The following is a 6000-nucleotide window of genomic DNA, read 5'->3' on the forward strand; positions in this document are numbered from 1 at the left end:
AATGAAAAGGCATTGAGTCATGTGTGAGGAACCACCAAAAAGACTGATGTAGCTAGATCATAGTGTATGTGGAGGGGATTGAAGTGAAAGAAGTCCCAAAAAGTAGGGCAAAGAGATTTTGAAATAAGGAAATAAAAAAATATATATTTCTTGTATCCATCTCTTTCTCTTCAGTCCTAATAGCTCTATCCCAGTACTTTTCATAGATGCTTAAATTAGTGTAAGAATCCTCTGATTTCCATGCTTTAACCTATCCTATAACTGCCAGAATATATTCAAAGATTCAAATGGATCATTGAACTCATTGATTTTAATATTCCCCATAATAATGCCAATCTCATGCCTGCCTACCCACCCTTTGCTACTCCTATCTATGTCTTTATAAATTTGGGCGTAGAGGTTGTGAAGAAAGAGAGGAGGGGGTCTACCCAACTTGCTGGGAGACATTCTTATTTTTTTTTGTTATCATAAAAATACCGGTGGAGCACTCAGGCAGTCCACTTGTCATCTCTAGCCCTCACCACATGACCATCTCTTTTTTGACCATCAAGTCCCTGATGTCTAGTCCTTTGAAGTTCCTAATAGATCCATGCTGCTCAGACACATCATAAATCTCATCATTACCCTCTGATTGATATTATTTTCCCCTTTCCCTGAGGCTATTGCGTTCCATATATTGCAGCCATATAACTACCAAATTATTTTCCTGTAATACCACTTTACCTGTCACTACTCTGACAAGAATCTATTATAGCACTCTCTTGCCTAAATTTCCCTTCCTGGCTTTCAATTGTTTCTATAATTTTCTTTCATGCTACCTATCAAGCTTTATTGGAGATTGTCATGATCTTGTCAAGGAAGCAAGCTGCCAAGAAGATCAGAAACAGAGTCCATGATGGGTTTCCTGGCCAGCCAGTACAGCATCAATTGCCCAAAGAATGATTAAAGTATTCTATTTCCTCTTCTATTAATCTAGATAATATATATACATATGTATATACATATTATATATCTTATATATATAATATGTATATGTATTCTTCCATTTTACTTAGATTGTCAGACTTATTGGCATATAGTTGGGCAAAACAGCTTCTAATAGGTGCATTAATTTCCTCTTCATTTGTGGAAAATTCACCCTTTACATTTTTTATACTGGTAATTTTGTTTTCTTCATTTGGAAACATCAAATTAATTAATTGTTATCTATTTTATCTTTTTTCATAAAACCAGTTTTTAGTTTTAATTATTAGTCCAGTTGTTTTCTTCCAGTTTTAATAATCTCTCTTTTCATATTCAGAATTTCTAATTTGGTGTTTAATTGGGTATTTGTTCTTTTTCTAGACTTTTTTATTTGCATGTCCAATTCATTAATCTGCTCTTTCTCTGTTTTATTGAGCATTTAGCGATACACATTTTCACTTGAGGATTGCTTTGATTATATCCCATAAATTTGGGTATATTTGTGCCATTGTTGTAATGTTCTTTAATGAAATTATTGATTGTCTCTATGATTTGTTCTTTAGCCCACCAGTTCTTTAGAATCAGATTATTTAGTTTCCAATTAATTTGTAATGTATGTTTCAAGTTGTAATACAATAATGGTCTGAAAAGGGTACATTTAATATTTCTGCTTTTCTACATTTGTTTGTGAGGTTTTTGATAACCTACTATATGGTCAATTTTTGTGAAGATGACATGTACAATTGAGAAAAAGGTATATTCCTTTCTATTTCCATTCAGTTTTTACTCATTGCATTCTGGGCCATTTTCAGTCATTCTGATGCATATCTGGTCACTGGATCCAGACCTTGCACAGCCCTCCCTCACTCAAAACAAAGTCAAGTGCAAGTCACATTTCAGGAAAACCTGAAAATACTTATACAAATTGTTGGAAAGTGAAATGAGCAGAACCAAGAAAACACTGTTCACAGTATCAGCAACACTGTATGATGATCCATTATGCTCCGCTCTTCTCAGCAACACAATGATCCAAGACAAATACAGAGGACACACTAAGTAAAACATTATCCACATCCAGATTAAAAACTGATGGACTCTGAATGCACATCGAAGCATGTTTTTTTCACTTCCTTCATTCTTTCTTTAATCCGTTTATTCTTCCACAACTGTGATGAATATGGAAATATGTTTTGTATGATAGCATATGTATAAACTATATCAACTGCCTATCATTTTCAGAAGGGGGAAGGGAGGGAAGGTGGAAGAAAAATGTAGAATTGAAAATTGTATAAAAATTAATGCTAAAATTTTTCTTAATATGTAATTGTGGGAAAAATAAAATGCTATTTAAAGCAAAATAAATAAAATAAAGGAATAGGAGAGGCAGAGTTAACATGGTATTCAGCATACTCATACTGAAGTCAATGAGGCAACTAGGTGGTGCAGTGGATAAAGTACCAGTGCCGGAGTCAGGAGGACTTGAGTTTGAATCTCACCTCAGACACTAGACACTCACTAGCTGTGTGACCTTGGGCAAGTCACTTAACCCCAATTGCTTATCCTGGGTCCTGCAGTCATCCTGATGAATATCTGGTCACTGGATTCAGATGGCTCTGGAGGAGAAGTGAGGCTGGTGACCTGCACAGTCCTCCCTCATTCAAAACAAAATCAAGTGCAAATCATATCATCATTTCTCTGATGGCATGGTCTTCTTTGGCACTGAAGGATGAACACAACAACAACAACAGTTTTCTCCAGAGGTCTATCATATCTAACTTTTCTAAAAAATATCTTTTAACATCTTGTTATTTATTTTATGGTTGGAGCTATCTAGTTCTGGGAGGGGGAGGTTGAGGTCCCTCAGTAATATAGTTTTACTATCTATTTCTGCCTTTAACTAATTTAACCTTTTCTTTAAGAATTTGAATGCTCTGCCATTTAGTGCATATATGTTTAGTATTGATATTACTTCATTGTCTAAGGTATCTTTTAGCAAAATATAGTTTCCCTACTTATCTCTTTTAATTAGGTTTATTTTTGCTTTTGCTTCATCTGAGATCATGATTGCTACCCCTGTCTTTTTTTAACCTCAGCTGAAGCATAATAGCATCTGGTCCAGCTTTTTATTTTTATTCTGTGTATATCTCTCCATTTCAAGTGTGTTTCTTGTAACAACATATTATTGGATTCTGGTTTCTAATTCATTTTGCTATCCACTTCCATTTTAGGGGTGAGTTTATCTCATTCATATTCACATTTATGAACTTACTGTATATTTCCTTCCATCCTATTGTCTTCTGCTTATCCTTCTCACTCTTTTTATCCTGTTCCTCCTCTAAAATATGTTTTGCTTCTGACCAATGCCTTCTTTTTATCTGTCCTCCCTTTCATCACCCCTCCCCCTTCTTTTATTCTCCTTCCTCTCTTAGTTTCCTGTTGGGCAAGTCAGATTTCTCTTACCAGTTGAGTATGTAAATATACATATATACATATATATATATGTATATATATATATGTCTTTGAACCAATTTACATGTGAGTGAGGCTCAAGCCTTGCCTCCATACACACACACTTGCCCCCACTTTTTCCTCCCTTGCAAAGGTTCTTCCTTGAACACCTTTTTAGGTGAAATAATTTTTTCCATTCTTTCTCTCCCTTCCCTCCTCTCCCAGTGCATCCCTCTTTCCCACCTATCCATTTTTTAAAAATATTCCAACGCAATCAACTCATTCCTGCACCCTCTTTCCAAGCAGAATCCTTCTACCTGCCCTAACAATGAGTCTTAGAAGATACGTATATTATCTTAAGTATACAAAAAGGTAAACAGTTTAATTTTTGAGTCTCTTATGATTTCTCTTTCATATTTACCTTGTTATGTTTCCCTTGAGTCTTATATTGTAAAGTTGGTGGGGTTTTTTGTTTATTTTGTTTTGTTTTATTCAGCTTCAGGTTTCTTTACACTGCTGTTTTTCGTGCTAGTTCTGAGAGTTTGGAAGTTTTCAGTGCTTCCAGGGTGGTATAATCTGGGGAGAGGTGTGGTGACTACTTTCTTGGTCTGCACTCTGATCCTTACCCAGGAAGGACCCCTGATCCCTTGAGATTGCAATTGACACTGGTTCCCAGGATCTTTCATCCCTAGAGACTGATATTACCCCTCAGGACTTCCACTCCTTCTTTACCAAAAATGCTTCTCTCTGCCCTTGAACTATGATCCAGGAATGGGCATAGGCAACAGAGTTGCCACACAGAGTTTGGTTCTCTGTCCAATGCTACATACACCGCCCCCGCCCCCAACTCTGTAATCTCTTTTTGATAAGTTTCCAGGTCCTCTGACAGTCTCTGGTTTGAGAGCTCATAAAGATGCTGCTGCTTTTGTAAGCACTACTTAATCCCACTAACGTGTGGACTCTTGTCCAGTCCTCATCTCAACTCTTCCACCACCACAGATCTCTCCTTCTGACCTCCTATACTGTCTTAGGTTGGAAGAATGTCCAGTTCTGATCTTTTGTTGGTTCTGCCACTCCAGAGTGAGCTGAAATGTTATTGCAAAGTTATTTGGAGGAGAATATTGGGAGAATCTTGTTTAGCCATTTTTTCAGTCATGTCCAACTCTGTGATCCCTTTTAGAATTTTCTTGGTGAAGATACTAGAACGGTTTTCCTTTTCCCTTTCCAGCTCATTTTACAAATGAGGGAACTGAGGCAAATAGGGTTGAATGACTTGCCTAGGGTCACATAGCTACTAAGTATCTGAGGTTGGGTTTGAATTCAGGAATAGGATTCTTCCTGATTCCAGGCCTAGTACTTTATCCACTGCACCACCTGGGAGAGCTCAGCTAAGTGCTTTCTCTACTCTGCCATCTTGGCTCTGTCCCCAAAAGTCAAGAATCACTATTCTAGGATGTACAGTTTGCTCATTGCTCCCCACACATTGCAAACTTATTTCTGCCTCTGGACCTTTACTCATACTGATACCCTTTGCCTGAAATATGACCCTCAAATCCCTCCATATCTCTTTGTTCTGTCCTATGCCTTTGTAGCCTTTGAAGTCTTTACATAATCTAGTTTCACCCTACCTATACAACTTCATTTTGCATTATTCCTTAATATGAATCCTCTAATCTAATATAATGGGGGACTGGTGAATTGAAGTACTTGACTTCCAGAAAGGCATAATGATATGTAATGGAAGGCAGATTAAGCAAGGGTACAATGTTAATGATTTTATTCCTCTTGTGGCCCTTTCAGTGTTTTGCTCTTTGGAGATTCCTATAGTTCTATGCTGCAGTAATTTCTGGAACAGAACTGATCCAGAACAGTTTTGTTGTGATAAAAGACTATTAAAGAAAAGTTCTTCTATTCATAACCTGTTTTCTGTTCTTGAACATAAGAATCTGTTCCTGTAGATCATTCAGGGAAGGTGCCTGGTTGTCAAAACAAATTTATGTATATGGGCATGACTATATTTAGCTTGACCAGGCTAGGTCAAATGGATGGATTGCCTCAAAGCCTGTAGAAGCACTCTCTCTCTCTCTCTCTCTCTCACACACACACACACACACACACACACACACACACACACACACACACACACACACACACGCACTCGTGCGCACTGGCTATAGGCAAATGTCCAGGTTCACACTCAATTTCATACACTTGGAAATTGCATAGATCATGTAAGTATCCACCAATTTAAGAGCTGCTCAAGACTTGCTGAAAGGGATTAAATGCAATCCTGCTTTCTTTAGGTGCTCTGCTTCTTATAAAATTAGATATACTTCAGATATGTAACTAGTGAAGGTTTAGGTAGAGGACAAATGCAGAAAACAGAGGATGACCTTTGGTAGAAGGAACTGATGGAACCTTTTGTACTTCAGGCTTTCTATTTTGGGACCCCTTTCTCTGAACCATCTGTCTTTTGCTTATGGGTAAATGACCTAGAATCATGAAAGCAATAACTAGACCATATTTTGGTTCCATTCAAGGGTACAGACTGATCGTAGGATCCTTAGGTTAATTGGAAAATTCAGGATC

Source organism: Notamacropus eugenii, chromosome 1, assembly GCF_028372415.1.
Source record: "Notamacropus eugenii isolate mMacEug1 chromosome 1, mMacEug1.pri_v2, whole genome shotgun sequence".
Taxonomy (NCBI): Eukaryota; Metazoa; Chordata; class Mammalia; order Diprotodontia; family Macropodidae; genus Notamacropus; species Notamacropus eugenii.